At 40.5% G+C, this 18,610-nt stretch overlaps 1 long non-coding RNA gene across 1 annotated transcript; it reads right to left on the bottom strand.

Annotated features, from left to right (window-relative positions):
* Positions 1-4,623: 4,623 nt before the first annotated feature.
* LOC145421098 (uncharacterized) lies at positions 4,624-5,753 on the bottom strand. Its single transcript, XR_013902389.1, has 2 exons — positions 5,655-5,753; positions 4,624-5,575 (listed from the first exon to the last, which is right to left on the bottom strand). It is a non-coding gene; the product is annotated as an uncharacterized LOC145421098 (long non-coding RNA).
* Between the last annotated feature and the right edge of the window lie 12,857 nt (positions 5,754-18,610).

Consider the following 18,610-nt stretch of genomic DNA (forward strand, 5'->3'; position numbering starts at 1 on the left):
GGATTTTATGAGCAGCTTGGCTAAAACCGTTAAAAGGAGAATTTGGTGCAGACCAAAATTTGTTATTTTCATGTATTGAGTATTATACAGAGCTCAAACATGGCGGGGCTAAAGAGCACTTGCGGGCTCCATCACTAGCAGCCACTAATTGAGCAACAGGCAGCCTTTTATAAGCTGCTGCTGCTGAGCCACTTTGCTCATATCACGCCACGGGCTTTTCCATATTTCATAAAAAGGCAATAAAGTCATGTGACCATCTCCCAGATTATAAACTATAATAAAAAAAAAAACTGCCATCAACACAACATATAACTAATGCATCTACAATACATTAAGATAATATAATGCTAAAAACCCACACAATTTCAGATTTGGTCTCTCCCAGAATAAATCCACTTCTCACGACAGTTAGCACGTCCATGTAGTGGTCAACATGTGAAAGATGCCCGGAAGGAGCCACAAACCCAGCCTCAGGGGTTAATGGGCTAGTGTTAACCTGGTGCCGGTGCAAAGCCTGGACAAATGGGAGCGTTGAGATTAGGAAGGGCATCCCAGCATAAAATGTGCCCAGATGGATATCCCACAATTTTGTTGTGCATGTGCAATGAGAATAAAGGGCTGTTTTATTTTATTCTAATTCCAAAAAAAAATTAGGCTGCTGTGTAAAACGTGAACAAAAAAAGGATGCAATGATATGCAAATCTCACTAAACCAAGGCACAATGTACATTTCAATTCCTTTAATTTTAAATATGTCTATATTGTCTATCCTGTAAAATAGTCAGATGTCTATTCATATTAATGTACAGAATTCACCTGCTTGCTGCTACTACTGCACATTCACCCAATGTATATACTACATATATATATATATATATATATATATATATATATATATATATATATATATATATATATATATATATATATATATATATATATATATATATATATATATATGTATATATATATTTATATATATATATATATATATATATGTATATATATATATATATATATATATATATATGTATATATATATTTATATATATATATATATATGTATATATATATTTATATATATATATATATATATATATATATATGTATATATATAATGTTTTTCCTCTACACCCCCCCCCCCCCCCCCCCCAATTTTTTTGCACATGTCGAGGAGCGTGTCAGGCTACATTTCACTGTGTGTTATACTTGTATAACTATGCATGTGACAAATAATGAACCTTGAACTTGAACTTGAACTTGCAACTAATTGCAATTTTTCTGATACAACTCTCCCATATTTTGTCCACAGTAGAACATAGGAAATTATAAAAAACAAAACAAAACTGTAAATGCACCATTTTAAGAAAAAAGTTAAGCTCATTTTGAATTTAATGGCAGCAACACATCTCAAAAAGTTTTGTAAAAGTTGGGACAGGCACAACAGAAGCCTGGAAAAGGAAGTGGTATTAAAACGAAATAATTGGAGGAATATTTAGCAATTATTTAGCTTCATAGGGGAAAAAAGAGAATCTTAGAGATGCAGTTTCACAGACGAAATGATTCCCCCCACCCACCCCCCCCCCCACCCCACCCCAAATTGTGGAATTTCAGAATAATGTTTCTCAACATAAAATAGCCAAGGCTCATCTACAGTACATAACATCATCAAAAGATTCCAAGAATCTGGACAAATCTTTTTGCACAGGGGGACAAGGCAAAAAAAATCAGTAGTGGATGCCCGTGATCTTCAGGACCCTGGGTGGAACTACATTAAAACACTTTCAGAAATCGCTGTCTGTGAACACAGTTCAGAAAAATCCCAATTGGTTTTCTTTTAGGAAAACATTGATACTGTGTCCTCAAGACTAAAGAGAAGAAGGACCATCCAACTTTTATCAGCATTCAGTATATAACGGTATATATTGGTTTAGAGCAACATATGCTTCCATCCTGATGATGCCTTTTTTTTGCCTTTTCATACTTCAGGATGACAACGCTACACTGCATACTTCAGTACAAGAGTCCAGGTGCTGAATTGTTGTTTCACTTTAAACATTTCATGTTTTCTATAAAATATGAGTTTATGAAATTTGTAAATCACTGCAGTGTTTTTATTTACATTTTACCGTATTTTTTGGAATTTGGGTTGTTCTTTACATTACGTTATCTGCAATAAATTGTACAAATATAATTACCCAATACTTTAATCTCATGGTAATCAGTAATATTACTGTGGCTCATACCATTTCTTTATTTTGCAGATTCTCTCTATCATTCACTTAGCAGTAGCTGAAGCACCTTGAAAAAAGAATAACACACAAGTCACAAAAATATTCAATAAATAACTAATAAATATTGAAAAGTTTGCAAGGTTATGCTACCAGTTTTTTCTAAAATTGCAAATGTGCCAAAAAAAAAAAAATATAACCCCAAAAAAGGAATACATTATATTCTGGACCAGCAACAAGATACATCTTTGTGAGATAGTTACAGGAAAAAAGATCCAAATGCACGACACCTGAGGCAGACTTAAGTCCAAGATATAAATGTTTAATGCTCTGTTAAACACACGAAGACAGTCAAAACTTGAAAACAGACAAAACTTGTCCGAGGCAAGGTTTACAAAGAAAAAAGACAGAGGGAGAGAAAAGGTAGGGGGAAAAGTAAGAACACAAGCAAACCCAGAGCTTGAAGCAACAAGAATGAGGTGGCGAATTGACAGAAACCCCCGAAATGTGACAGCTCTGTTTGCAATAACAACATTTTAGGGTGATAATTGCCTTTACAGCTTGTTGCCCAGAGCCACAGTGCACCCTTGTCTCTCCCAACACTTTCAGTTTCACAATAACTGACCAGAATAGATGAAAGTCAAAGATAATCACCTCTGTCACAGCATTGATTGCCACAGTTGCCAGGCCGCAAGTTCAAACCTCTTCACCTCCAGGGTAGAAAAGGACAAGGACATCGTGAAGGTGATGTGGGCTTCTGATGATTTACCATGCAGACTTTCCTGTCCACAAGCAGATGGTGAGTTGGATCGGTGCCTTTAGATTTACTTCTCATGTGTGGCCTATCTCTGCCAATCAAAAGCTGGCTCTTAGGTAGTAAATGTACTGATTACAGGTGCTGCGGATCAAGCTGAGGCATGTGGGGCTCAGTGCTGGACAGCGGCAAGAAAAACAGGACCAATGGCAGAGTTGGAGAATAATATCCAGACTTGTGACATATTTTAAACTATTCTTACAAAGCAAAGAGTAATTTAAAGACACTGACATTTTCAGATTCTGCCTGCGGGTTTCTTTCAACCAAGGCTAAAAACAGAGCGCTAATTGCAAAGAAACCAGTTTATATTATTAATTAATATTTGACGCGTTCATCCCCACACTCCCATGCAAATACACACAGTTTAGTCACACTGATCTATCTGATGAATAAACATACTGGAACCCACTGTGGCTCTCTACAGGAGTAGCTAAATCCATGGGTGATCTGTTTCCAGCTGTCCTGAGATGTGAAGGAGACTTTTTACTTTACTCTCATTAAAATCCAGATTTCACTGGGCGACTTCATTACTTGGTGGCTCACAGTGTCTGCTGGTATTTACTTTATCTTTCATATTCCAGTGGATAATTAACTGTTTTAAGGTCCACAAGGCTTCGTTTTTTTAAGCTGAAGTCAAGAAAATGCATGTGATTAATAAGAAAGACAATGGAAAAAGCTTCAAAAACACTGCCACTACTATATATCAAGATTCTTACTTTATGTGACGTCGACTAAAGGACTGGAACAGTTTCATTTGAAGGCTTAGCATTATTTTATAATAACTTTAAATATTTATGTTATGTTTGATTCAGCTGTCAAATGTTTTCCCTGATTTTGAGATCTTTATGTCAAGGTGATGGGGAAATGTTTGAGATGGAACATTTCCACTTTCCCAATATCTGCTGGTATTCCAGAGCCCAAGCTGGAGCACAGACACTGTGACAACACTTTTTGGTTTTGAACAATGACTGTAAAAACATGGAGGACCTGGCTCCGCTCCCTCCTATTCTACAAAAATGAAGCTAAAATTTCTCTTTTCTTGGAGCTGCCATGTTGTACTTTTGGAGCCAGAGTCCACCCACTGCTCCAGTTTTCTCCTGTAATGAAGGTAACTTCAACCACGGGGCTGTATATTCAAAAAGACACAGCTTCTATAGTTCTACAGCATGTGACATCACTCTGTAGCTCCTGTTAATTCGTTAGTTAGATTAGCCGTTAGCATATGGACTGTGTTAGAGGCTTGTTGCTAGCTAATTAGCAATGCTACAAACCTGCATTGTTATTGTAGTCATGGTTTGAATGATTTAACACATTTTAGTTTTTCTTATCCTATTTTAGGCAGAGATGGCGTCAGTTGCGCACTCCACAGAGGCCCAGAGTTACTGTTAATATCAGAATTATCTGGAAACTGGGTCCAGCGTTTTGGGGAAACTTTCTCCCTTCCTTTCATCACATCGCTCTTTTCCCAGATGTTCTGTTGATCCACTGAGAGACACAGCATTTCAGAAACGTCATGAGGACTGATGCTCATCACAGAGATCAAGCAGGACTCATAATTTTCACCAACACCTCCCTCAAATCAGAATCAGAATACTTTATTAATCCCGAAGGAAATTAGGGTTACAGCAGGCAGCACGCTAATGGCGCATGCGCACTTACAAAGGAACCTTCTGACCAACTTTACACAAACATCACATTGGGGAGACATGTCAGAAAGGTAGGCTGATAGGAAAAAAAACAACGAAAATACACTACATGAGGTAAGAGGAGGAGAAAAAAAACTCCACTCAGACTGAGCTCCTAGTGGGAGAACAGTTTGATAGCAGAAAAAACACCTCAGCACAAAAAGCACATGACTATCAATACACCATAGACACACAAGACAAGCAACAGGGGCGGGTAAAGAGTAAGAGAGAGCCGGTGTAGACAGCGCATCCGGTCCTGCAGCATGTCTGTGCTGGTCCAGTCGACTGCCATCTTCCCTGGTAGGGCACAAGCATCGAAGGCGTTTGGAAAGGGAGGGGGGATCAGTGTGTGCATATCAGTGTGTGTGTGTGCATATCAGTGTGTGTGTGTGTGTGTGTGTGTGTGTGTGTGTGTGTGTGTGTGTGTGTGTGTGTGTGTGTGTGTGTGTGTGTGTGTGTGTCCAGAGTTCAGCTGAGACAGTGTCCTTCGCCCCGCCAGGCTAAGTAAACAGTCTTCCAGCCAACCCAGGTGGCCTTGCATGGAATGGGAAGGAACAGACTAAACATAGTAGTTATCAGGGTGTTGTTGTTCAGCTCCAGCCTTGCAGCTGGCGCCAAAGGGGTATCCGCATAACTGATGGTATTTTTTACTTTAGTGCGAACAGCTCATATGAGGTATGTCTTCACCAGACCTCCACTGAAGGCCGCCCAAGAAGATGGACAAACCCAGCACTTCATGAACAGTGTGACAGTGGCCTTTGGGCACTCATAGTTTGTTCAATCAAAGCCCCCTTCCTCTAATTAGCTGGAGATCCACAAATTGACACCAGCCTGCAGTCTGTGTACCTGAGGAAATAGCAAACAAAAGGAGAGGGAAAGAAATCATGCCGCCTGCAGACACGTAACAAACAAACATTTGACTTACCGAAAAAGTGTGGCGGTGAGTCAATTTACTGCGGAACACCTCACGCTGTCAGTCTGAAACAGTCGATCGTGGTTTTAGAAAGTTAATGCAGTGTCCCTGTCATATTTGCCATTCCCAAACAGAGCTATGCAAGCTTCTCTGTGACTGCAGCTGCCAGTTAAAGCTTTCATGACAGCTTGTTCAGATTAAATAAAACAAGATATAAAGCATTAAAACATTTTCAAAACACAACAGCCTTAATAAACGCGTAGAGTAGTTTGGCCCCATAAGCAGGGTTCATACGTCATCACTTGAAGACTGGATAGGCTAAAAACAGTTTTTGTACCAGGCTGTAAACATGTTTTGTAACGCTGGAAAGTTGGAAATTTTAGCATAGGCGTTTATGAGGGCGGAATTGCTTTTGAGGCATGCTTCAAGGGGCACCATGAAGCTAGAACCTTCACCTGCTTCAAAATGAACTGCAGTTTTTATTGTATTGTTGTGTCTATGAGTGGCTGTATCATTATTTCATTGAAAGTCAAGTGACTTCAAGTAACTTGGGCGGGGGAAAAAAAAAATGCTAGCAGTGCAAATTGTTCTCAACTTCTAAGCCAGTGATTGAAGCAACTACCAATGAGACCGCATGATACTGCTGATTGACTTGTGACATGGTAGTAAACACATTTTAGAGTTACCTAGGCAACTGGAGCCTGGAGTCCACTGACCAAATGTCAGCTTCAAAGAGGTGCTTGACAAGCTAATTGCTCGCTGTCTGGACGCAGTTTTAGAGCGTTGTTTTCCCCCCCAGACAACACAGTCAACATGTTGTGTATGGTAATTATGTGTTGTGCATCATGTGTGGTTCAGTGAGTGGAAGTCAGCATGAAAAACATGCTGCTCCCTGGAGCTAGGGAGAACAAAGCCGCTATTCAGGATGCAAAGCAAAGCTCTTCTTAATAAGAATGACTTTTAGATTTCAAAATGTCACAGAGTACAAGGTAAAATATATTCAGACCCCTCCTTTGCAATAGGCTTTCTCACCGAGATCCATTGAGGAGTGCTTAAGAACATCTGAAGATATTTCTCAAAGGCTGGAATAATAAGGTTAGAGCCTAGTGGAGCACTTTTTAATTACTTAGTTACGGCCAGAGTCCTGTGAGGAGTGTTTTACCTTGCTCTCAAACTTCCCTGCAAAGGCAGAAAGGTCAAACACTTAAAGAAATTACCAGACTTAAAACACTGAAATCTAATTGTCCTTACAGGTACTTCTCTTAATTAGTAAAGTTTTGGGTTATGTGTGGCACACTGAAACAGTTTGGTAGGATCCAGGAGGAGCAGGAAAGCATGTGAATATCTAAATAAGAATGACCCTTTGTAATAGCATGTTATAGGATCCTCTTGAGTCTGATGTTGCACCAAATGTCATGGTAACAACCTTGCTGAACAGAGTGCAGTCTCCCTCCGTCACAGCCCCCCATCCTGACTTTCATCATTAAACTGCACACATGGGCAAGAGCCTTTGAAAATCCTGCCACTATTGAGCACTCTTGAAAGGAAGGCTCTTTTCATTTAGTGGTCTACTGAAGATGATTTGCTTTCAGGGGTTTTAATTGTTGCTGTGTGATGTTCAACAGGCTAAGCTGCTCCAGAGAGCTTGCTCTCCTCATTTGCATTAGTGATTGATGGCGGCTGATTTTCCCTTGAACTTTCAGGGATGTAGAGTTCAGAGCGCTGGAGGCGGATGTGATGGTGGGAGTGGAGGAGGGGAGAGGAGGAAGGGCAGGCAGGAAGCATGCTGGGCTCAAGAGGGACAAGCTCTTTAGACAGACCATATTCAGCGATATTCAGACAATCAGCTAGAGATGTTTTTTGAAAAGGCTTGATTGTCATTCTGTGTGATAATAAATAGTCAGTCGGTAATCTTCCAAACAGAGCTTGTAGCCTCAGAGAGCACAAATACACATTAACATTAAATCCTCATTGAATTGGTGCTTTCAGAGCGTTTTGAATAAACACGGGGTGTTTTGTTGAAGCAGGATGTGAAATGAGACAACTTTAACACAAGTTGGATGTCTACTGTGTCTATTTAATCATTAAAATAATAATTGTTAGGCACAAAAATGCTTACATTTGCATCAAATGTGGGGAGGTTGTTCAGGAAGAGCATCAAACCCAACCCACAGCCACTGCAACACTTATTCTTAGTTTCATGCTACACTGCTGATGGACAGGCTGTTAAACACTGATGTGATGTGGTTATTTTACTTTTACCCACTAATAGAAACTAATGAACAATATAGAGCTGCTTTCATTTACTCCCTTATTTGCAAGAGGTTCAACACAGCAGGTTTGATTTGTTGGATTTTGATCATGACACAACCCCCAAGGTGATGGTACCACCTGCTATGGAGCCACTAAACTAATGAACAATCTAACTTTTTCACTAAGAGAAAGTCTGTGGGGTTTTTTCCTCACTGAGACAGAGACACAGGAGAGGCCATGTCTACTTAAGAGCGACAATAATCAGCCTTGTTAAAGTGTGAACAGGGTTGTTTGTACAGAGAATTATTACCTGGCGAAGCTTGATAAAGAGTTTCAGCTTAATTGGATGTCCCAACTTTACTGTTTGGTTCAATACTTGGCTGCAGTAGGAAGCTGTTTGCAGACAAAAAAGCTCTGAAACCCACAATGCACAACACCACTACAGGAGCAAAAGCTGGGCAGACAGTTAACAACAAGAAGAGATCAAGAAAGAATATTAAACTTTTAAATGATTCAATACAATTAATGGTGGATGTAGTTATCCAGACACCTCCCCCTATTTTGTGACACCATGAGAACATTTTCACCATCAGCATCTGGGTGTATGGAGACTTGATGTGACGATGGGGACAGATATAACTGTGAACCACCTCCTTTCTGACACTTAGAGTGACCAAAATGTACAAAAACGCTCCTCGTGTTTTACACATTATGGCTGAAAATGAATGTATAAGACTGTAAACTCAGCAGGAAATTTTTTACATAGATCCCAGCTCAGCAGAGGACTTTTCCCCCCCACTTCTGTAGGACCGGAGGTTTTTTTTTTTGCAACCACAGGTTCCACCATGTGTTGCCCCTTTAAAAAGAATCCAAGTTTAAAGCACTTACACACTGGATTTAGTTTTCAGACCCAGAAGCTACGTCCATCTTTTACACTGTCCACAGTTACGACATAGGGTTTCAGAAGGGTTTGCAGCTACAATACAGCATAGATTTAACACTGAGGTATTAATCTCACAAGTCCCAGAGTGCTCAAACAAGCAGGTCAAATAAACAATTTGAAAAAGGTGTTGAGGGCATAAATGTAATAGGGAAATTTATATGTCACACTTGCTATACATTATTGCCAGAGAAAATAATAGTTATTAGGTACACATGTAAAATCTAAAGCAAAGAAATGCAACAGCTCTACCCTAAATTCTTCTTAAGCATCTGTATCCTCAGTTTGTGTTGGTGAGTTCATAAAGCTTAAGTGATTTTACTTAACTAGACTGGATTGCCCTTAAACGTTTTCCTAATATTTTGTATTCTCATTTGTAGGTTACAATCGATAAGATTAATTCCTTATTGATTAAGATTATATTTGTTATTAATAAATTAAATAAATCTACTCTAATAACCTGTTGAAACTCATGGATTAGGATTTTGCAGAATTTTGTCAGATTTCTTTGTTATTTTATGTTATTTGTGAGACAGAAACAGAGGCACAAGCATACACAAAAGCAAAATGTTGGTACACTGAGAAACAACAAGGTTCAAAAATCTGTTACATCATAAAGCTACGCAGCATTTTTAGTTCAGCATCTGCTGCAGCGATACCTGACTAAACCTTTAATACTATGTTTCATTGCCAGGATAAAAGCTCTTTGCTCTGTGAGATAGACCGTTAAACAAGACCTATTTCAGAACAAATGAGCTCTATATTAACCTGTGATGCCCTAAAACTGTCTGCTAGACATTATACTGCCTGATAAAAGTCCATATTCTTTATAAATGTGCAACCTTGATGTAGGGTTACGCAGTGTTTAGTGGAGTCATTGTTCTGGCAACACCTTATATAATCTAACACAGCCTTAAAGCTGCTCTGATAGATATTCTATATTAACAGTGGGTGAAATGATTGCATTGTATGTAATGTGAAGGATTTCACTGGAAGTGACGATTCCACTGAGAATTATCATCCGACTCTGCAGTTCCCTGTAGCTCTCTCAGAGTTTTACAGCCTGCAACTTTGCTGTTGTGGCTCATTGTCACAGCACCACCTCGTTTCCCAAAGCAGACAGCTGTGTCACAGGAAAAAAAAAAAGCTCAATTAAACCTGATGTGCACTACCTGCCCAGCAGTAAATGGCAGACAGATGGAATTACAAAAAAGCTAGTGAAGACATTCAGCATCTGAGGGGCTTGACTGTCCTCCTCTTTTTATCTACCTGTGGTTTTGACATTTCAGTCCCCTGACTGCCAATAGTAACCCCTTTGGTCCTAATAATCACATAGCAAATACCAGCTGGTATGCATTAAAGTGATATGCAGATGCATTTGGAGATGCTAGAAAAGTGAAATCTTCCTAAATATGAAACCCTACATTGTTGAAATTAATATACTGGATGTCTGGCTATTCACTGCTCCTCTTTATCTGCATGGGGTGTTTCATTTCTCCACCAGCAGATACATGAAATAACACAGAGGCAAGCTGGGTTGTGCTTGATGCATTTTATGCTCTGGATTAGCATCACCTGCCAGAAAGCTTCTTTAGCATCTTGAATCAATTCAGACTGAAACTGAATCTATTAGAAGCAGAAAGCTGAAATCACAAGGCCCCGTGGGCTCTTAAATGGATTCAGCCATATCCCTTCATCTTCGGATGTCACTATTGAAACCAGTCTTATTGTGATTGTGGCACTATGGAGTGGAGGGTCGCTTTCAGCACTGAAGCAAAGAAGATTAGCTCAGCCTACAGATGCTTGGTTTGCTGCGAGCACTGTTTGGTGATAAAAGCATGCCCGGCAGAATCAAAGTGAATGTGACAATCAATTCCAATTCACTTTACAGACAAGGCTAATTCAATAACCTTCCTTTTCCACATATACACCCTAAATGGTAGTTGACACTTACTGCTGATGTTTTGAATAGATGCTCTCTGCTCTGAGGTGAACAGAAACTGGCTGCATCACTATCCCAGCCTAGTGTTTGTTTTTTAAGGATACCATTTCAACGAAAGCTTTCTTTTTGCTTATTGAGCACTGTTGAGGAAACGGCTGACTATGAGAACTCGTTGTGGCAGTCCATCCGCCAACTATGAGACAGACATCACTTTTTTTTTTCTTTTTCTGCATTCAGTCTTTGAATAATGCATGCTTGCTAGCTGCATGCATCAGCAGCCTCCATGGCATTTCTTGTCCTTACAGCCAAATTGCAAGCAGCCCATCTGCACCCATCAACGCTGAAAACTGAGCCAGCAGCAGGAGTGCTACAGTGCTCAGCAGCCTGCTTGCTTAAAGTGGGCACTACCATCCAAACAGTCCTGTTTTTTGTCAGACTGTGTCGACCGCAGATGATTGTCGGGGTATATCATTTTCTTTGGTCACTATACACTCAGTTCCTGCAACAGCACTCAGAGGTTTGCAGATACGAGACATGAAAGATGGAGCATAGCTGGAGTTTGAACACCTCAGCTCTCTCTCCATTTGAATGCCAAAGATCCTAGCTTCATGCTCCGTTTTCACAGCTCATTTTGTGCCATTTGCAGAATCGTAGGACTCGATGGAGAACCTTCACTATTAGGTTTCACAACTTCTGAGAAATCCCTGTAAGTGTGTCCAACCACATCCAGTCATTCTTTACAAAAAAGACGTTTCTGTGGTTTGACAAAGAGTTGTGCAGGTACTCTTTATCTTCAGCCTCCGCAGAGGCTTTTTTCAGTCCCAGCTCACAATTGTTGCTGCCCTATCTGAGATTTTAGGATTATGTGATTTGAGTTTAGACAGAGGCATTTTTCATCTTTTATTCTCCTGCCCTGGTCATTGCCAAATAGGTCTGGCAGTCGTAAATCAGTTGCTGCCATGTTAGACCTGTATGCCAAAAATCTGAAGCCTTGGCAACCACATTATAGTGTTTGAAGTCTGCACTGTCTGTATGAACGAACACATTTGTTTTTCGGATGCTGTGGTTGCATCAAGACACTACCCTCTAGCTTGTACAGAAATCCCACAAAATAAGACTGCAGAGACTCTGGTGTTTTGCTTCATGACTCACAGTAGCGTCAGACATATTGCTTTTGCCAAGTACAGTACTGTAAGCACACTGCTGTAAGAGCGCAATAAAAACCCAGAAGTGCATGATACTGCAAATAAAATCTTAACATCGGAATAAAACACGTTATTACCACAAAATTAAATTATATGCTCACGAGACTTGGAGCGAAAGGAGAATGAAGTCAGCAGAAAACAGGAATGGGGATTGGATCTCAGAGCACCACAAGCTTCAGTAGAAGCAGCCTATTATCTATAATCATTTGGGAGGCTATCTGAAACAAGACCTTTAAAACCACTGCCCAACCCTCTGCAGACTGTCAGCCCACTAATAAACTGGCTTTTCAATTAGTACCTATCTGACATTACAACGATAACACAAAACCAATTACACGCCGTGCTGCAGATAACTCGTAATCCACTTAATTGGCCTGATTTGACGACTTCTTTTTTTCTTATTCTCTTCCTCTGCTGCCGCCGTAGGGCTTTTTGTCCTCCAACCAGGAGAAGGTATCACATTGAATTATCAGTATTGAAGGCACATGTGAGATATAATGTTGGCCAGACTCCTGGAGGTCCTGATAGTCTCTTGTGTGTCTGTGTATTGGGATGTTGATGGCACCTTTGGAGGTGAGATGAGCAAAGATTAATCTGTAGCTTCAGGATGTAACACTTGGATTTAAATTTCACAACTCTGTGCTTCTTGTGTTTTTCCTTGATGATGCTGTGCATAGCTTTAAGCTTGACCTCAGATTTGCAAGAAACATATTCAGACACTTTTGTGTGTTTTTTTCATACACATGGAGACATTAAACCTACAGGAGCTTTTATGACATCCCATTCAAAATCTACAGGCAAGATTTTAGAGTGCGCCTGTGGGAATTTTTGCCCTTCATCCAGAAGAGCATTTGTGAGGACGGATACTGATGTTTCCATTCTAATTCACCTCAGAGGTGAGATCAGAGCTCTGCCAGTCAAGTCCTCCTGCACCAAACTTCTTTTTCTGCCAGCCCCGGAAAACAACCCCATGGCATTATCCCACCTGTGCCAAACATTACAGTTGACACAACAGTCATGCAGGTAATGCTCTCCTAGCATTTGCCAAATGCAGACTCATCCATGAAACTGCCAAATAGAGAAGTGAGACTTATCACTCCACAGAACATGATCTCACTGCTCCAGGGCCGGTGGCAGCATGCTTACACCTATCCATCTGGTGCTTGTTATTATTCTATCATGAAGCTGGAAACTCTTGCTATGAAGCTCCTGCTGCACACATTTAGTGCTGATTTTAATGCCAGAGGAGGTTTGTACATCTCCAGTTATTGAGTTAGCAGAAAGTCTAACTTTTATGTGCCTCGGCACTTGACGAGTGGCACTTGGTGACCGAGTTGCTGCAGTTCCTAAACACGCCCACTTTGCAAAAATACCACCTGTAGTTGATTGTGGAAGATCTAGGAGCGTAGACATTTCATAAAATGACTTTGAATTCATTGAATTTTATTCAATGAATAAAACAAGCTCTATATAGCTACCCATTCTTTTGCAAATGTTTGTGAAGGCAGACTGCATGGCTAGACACTTGATTTCATATTTCATACTCCTGTGGCACTGGGACTGAAAACACTCAAATTCCAAGACAGAGGTGTGGCTCAGTGGTTTCGTCCATATATTTTATCGTGCAAACATATGATTTTTAATGCTTCTTTATTCTCCTATTTACCAAATAATTTTCTTTAATGATGTCGTCAAATGCAATGTTTTTCTGACCAGCGGTCAAAAGGCATTCAATTTACTATAATTCAATATACTATCAGCTGCTGATAATCAACTAGTCATTTCAGCCCTACTATTGCTGTGCGATGTTTTGTCACAGTGCAATAACTATTAACATATATTTCACAATATCAGAGATTATAAGGTACAGAGGGACTATTATTTTTTTCCTTATTTTGGTAAAAATTATATAACTGAAAGTAAAAAGACTATTAGAAACCCCTGATTCATGTAAAGGATTCTCATTACTGTTTTCAGTGCTGGAAAAAGACAGAAAGTAGGAAAGTGAGCTGCAGATCGAGGAAATGAGGCTTTCTGGAAGCAGCAGAGATGAATAAGTAGACTGAGTGAGTGCAGCTATTAACCCGAAGCTGTTTCAGCTTTGACTGATAACCCAGACCTGGTGCTAATGATGCCACAGAGTCGCAAGAACAATCAAGCACCTTAATCGTGAGGAGAACGAGAAAAAAAAAAAAAAACAAATAGCTGCATTCAAGTTACGACGTTAAGCACTCAGAGGAAAATTTGCTGTTTGTGCAAACTGACACAGAGGATAAATAATTAAATAAGGGAAAGTAATAATTGTCTCATTTAGCATCCATGCAAAAAGTGATCATCAATTTCCAATTTTTAATCACGATAGGTCTCAGTAGCCTTGAGTGAGTGAATTTCATTGCACACCTGATATGAGGCAACTCATCTCACGCGTCATACAACGTACAAATCGATCATAATTTGCATCAAAATGATATTTCAGGCGACTCTTTTTTCACGGGGTCTCCTCCCTGTTTAGGAAAGCAAACAAAAGTCATTTTTGCTTCTGGCTGATTGGTACGAATGGGTGGTACAAAAAGAGATGGTAGATGCATTCATCAAATATGGCAATTTGCTTAATGGACTCTGACAAAGCCATTGGCGGTCTTTATTTAGATGCAGATGACTTCCTGCATACTGGCTTCCTCTGACTGTTGCAGACGCCTGCCATGAGAAAAGAGAAAGCTGCTCCCTCCTGTTTCTTTGTTTGTTTGTTTTTTTTCAATAGACTGACAGTTAATCACCAATGCTGTCTGTCTACGTACGAGACTGACTGTTGACACGCTCCCTAAAACTCTCTTCTGGCTTACATTATTTTCAATTTATTCTGTTAAATCTTTATTGAGAGCCAACTATCTCTCAGCTAGACTGCTGCACATACAGCATACAGTATGAAGACAGATAGTTATGACTGTCATAAAGCAGAATGGGAGAAGGTTGATTGAAACTGTGTCACTCAAAAGCAGAGCTGCCACCCATAACCACAGTCTGCCGAAAGAGTGAGATAAATTGTTTTTCTAATTCTTGCTCATAACAGCACTTGATATTATAGGCCATAACAAATATGCCAGCAAAAATTGTCCTATTCTGTATTCAATTGCTGTATTGCTTACGGGAAAGTTTTAGGCCTGGGAGAGCTGATAAGCATTCAACCAGCATACTGAAGACATAGAGCTTTCCTACTATTGAAAAAACTCAGAGCACCAGCCTCTGCTGTTGGGTGTTGGATATTAATGTGTTTTATACTCACAAGCTTCAGTTTGTGTGTGAAAATATCCACATTATCAAATGTTTCTCGATACAGCGTCTTAAGAAATATTTACTATGGCGATTTATCACTGCAAATACATCGGATATCTGAACAGCTGACATTTATTTCTTCAGAAGAGCGGTTTTTCTTTTTTGTTCAAAATTAATCGTTTTAAATCGTTTTTCAAGCACTTCGTGGAACAAATGGCGTCTCTTTTGATGAAAAAAATACAAATAAAAACCCCAGACATTTTAAGATGTTGCCTTCAGCTCTGGCAATTGATCAAACAATTATTTGTAGATCTATCAATAATTAGCTACAGCCATGCATTAAGCAACCAAAAAGAGGTGGAAAAAAAAAGAGAAAAGCAAAGTAAATAAAGATATTTGTCATTTTTGAAAAAATGTCTTAAAGGCACAAAGACAAACTGGGATTTCATACGTTTGTTGCTCAATAATTAGACCAAAGTGATTTGGGCCTCAGCTTTGAGGTTGGTAAGCCTTTGGTAAAAAAAAAAAAGAAAAAGAAAGAAACAAACAAAATAAATGGAATTCTTCTTTAATGAGGCTTAAATATGACTTCTACGCTTAAGATGTCCTAATGGAGATTAATCTTCAGCATGCAGTGGCTTCAAATCCACTGCGTCTCTCATGGAAGAGGAGAGATTAACAGAAATCTGCCAGGGAGGATGATAAGTGGGTTTTTTCTTTCCTTTTTCCAGCTCACACAGGGACTGAGGGTCTGCTGAGACGCTGAAATGACCTGTATTGTACCAGAGAAGCCCTTAGCATTAGTATGGTAACCAGCTTCAAGCAAGGACCTTCAAAGTCTGTCAAAGAAATTGTTCGTGGCAGAGACTCTTATGCCCTGCAGGAAGAAGTTCTCAGAATTCAGTCAAGGGTCAGTGAAGTTTTCAGGCCGAGATATAAAAAGCCTTTACTTTAAGATGAAATTTAAGTGGACAAATACTCAGGAGTTTCTCTGGGACTGCTTGAGAAACCTAAATGAGTCAGACAATTTTCTTCCAAGTTAGGTTAATGCAAACAGATTTGTAGGAATACTCGCAACATAAGGAGGAAAATCCCAGGGTGCTACATACACTGAACAAAAATATAAACGCAACACTTTTGTTTTTGCTCCCATTCCCCATGGGATGGACGTAGAGACCTAAAATTCATTCCAGATACACAATATAACCATCCCTCCCAAACAGTGGTCACAAATCAGTCCAAATGTGTGGTAGTGGGCACATCTGCTATATTGAGATAATCCATCCCACCTCACAGGTGTGCAACATCAGGATGCTGATCTGACATCATGAGTAGTGCACAGGTGTACCTCAGACTGCCCACAACAAAAGGCCACCCTGGAATGTGCAGTTTTGTCTCACAGCAAAATGCCACAGATGCCACAAGCAATGAGGGAGCGTGCAATTGGCATGCTGACAGCAGGAATGTCAACCAGATCTGTCGCCCGTGCATTGAATGTTCATTTCTCAACCATAAGCCGTCTCCACAGGCGTTTCAGAGAATATGGCAGCACATCCAACCGGCCTCACAACCGCAGACCTCGTGTAACCACACCAGCCCAGGACCTCCACATCCAGCAGGTTCACCTCCAAGATCGTCTGAGACCAGCCACCCAGACAGCTGCTGGAACAATTGGTTTGCACAACCAAACAATTTCTGCACAAACTGTCAGAAACCGTCTCAGGGATGCTCAACTGCATGCCCGTCGTCCTCATCGGTGTCTTGACCTGACTCCAGCTCGTCGCCGTAACAGACTTGTGTGGGCAAATGCTCACATTCGATGGCGTCTGGCACGTTGGAGAGGTGTGCGCTTCACGGATGAATCATGGTTCACATTGTTCAGGGCAGATGGCAGCTGAGAATGTCCCAGTTCTTGCATGGCCAGCATACTCACCGGACATGTCACCCATTGAGCATGTTCGGGATGTGCTTGACCGGCGTATACGACAGCGTGTACCAGTTCCCACGAATATCCAACAACCTCGCACAGCCATTGAAGTGGAGCGGACCAACATTCCACAGGCCACAATTGACAATCTGATAGACTCCATGCGATGATGTGTTGCACTGCATGAGGCAAATGGTGGTCACACCAGATACTGACCGGTTCTGGGTCCCCAGACCCCCAATAGCGCAAAAAACTGCACATTCCAGGGTGGCCTTTTGTTGTGGGCAGTCTGAGGTACACCTGTGCACTACTCATGATGTCAGATCAGCATCCTGATGTGGCACACCTGTGACGTGGGATGGATTATCTCAATATAGCAGATGTGCCCACTACCACACATTTGGACTGATTTGTGACCACTGTTTGGGAGGGATGGTTATATTGTGTATCTGGAATGAATTTTAGGTCTCTATGTCCATCCCATGGGGAATGGGAGCAGTAACAAAGGTGTTGTGTTTATATTTTTGTTGAGTGTATCTAGATATAAACAGTGAATCCTTCAAGCCAAAGTAGGTCCATCTTACACAAACAACCATGTGGCATATTGATTTAGGGATCAGTACATCGTTACCGTGTTGAGTGAGTATAGGGCAGACGCATATCTGTTCATCATTCAGCCAGCAGCAGACCTTACTGATGGCATTTGATGGTACAAAGGTCAAAATTTCAATTGGACATATGAGACTAAACCATCAAATCAATGTTTCTCATCGACTTGATAGAACATAAGCAATCACCCTCCTTCATGATGAAACGCAGCACAGAAACACAGGACTGCATGCTACCCACTGTGTGAATCTTATTTCTGTGGACGTGTCAGGACCTTGTCACAGCTGTGGGGATGGAAGGAGGTGATTGTTGTTCCCATCTGGCCACGTAATGAGCTCAGAGCGAGACACAGGGTTACTAATAGAAATCTGTCATACGCCACATACAGCACAGTGGGAGCAAAACAACAAACTGTACAGCTGTTTTCGCTAAAATAAAAGGAAGCTGCCATTTCATTTTGAGCGTCTCATTTTATAATTCTCTTTCTCACTTACTGTCACAGTGTGATGCGATTCGTCCTTTTACAAAATTACTCCAATTGCAAGGCTTGTTTTTCCTGGGCTCACTTAGTTTGTGAGGGAGGAGGCTGTGGAGCTGAACCGCTTAAGTGCAGCAGTTCATTGAAATTCATGTGGGAAGAGCATGCAGAAGTGGTCTGATCTCTTTAGAGGACCTATTTCACTTTCAAATAAAATGTTACAGTTGAAGGGCAGCCGCTTAAAGGCGTCAGGAGAGCGCAAAGTAAGAAAGTATGGATAGCTCCAACACCAATGCCCCTTTGGTCTTTACCTCAAAAGTGCATAAGAAGCAGTTTCAGCC

Source organism: Astatotilapia calliptera, chromosome 16, assembly GCF_964374335.1.
Source record: "Astatotilapia calliptera chromosome 16, fAstCal68.1, whole genome shotgun sequence".
NCBI classification, from domain to species: domain Eukaryota; kingdom Metazoa; phylum Chordata; class Actinopteri; order Cichliformes; family Cichlidae; genus Astatotilapia; species Astatotilapia calliptera.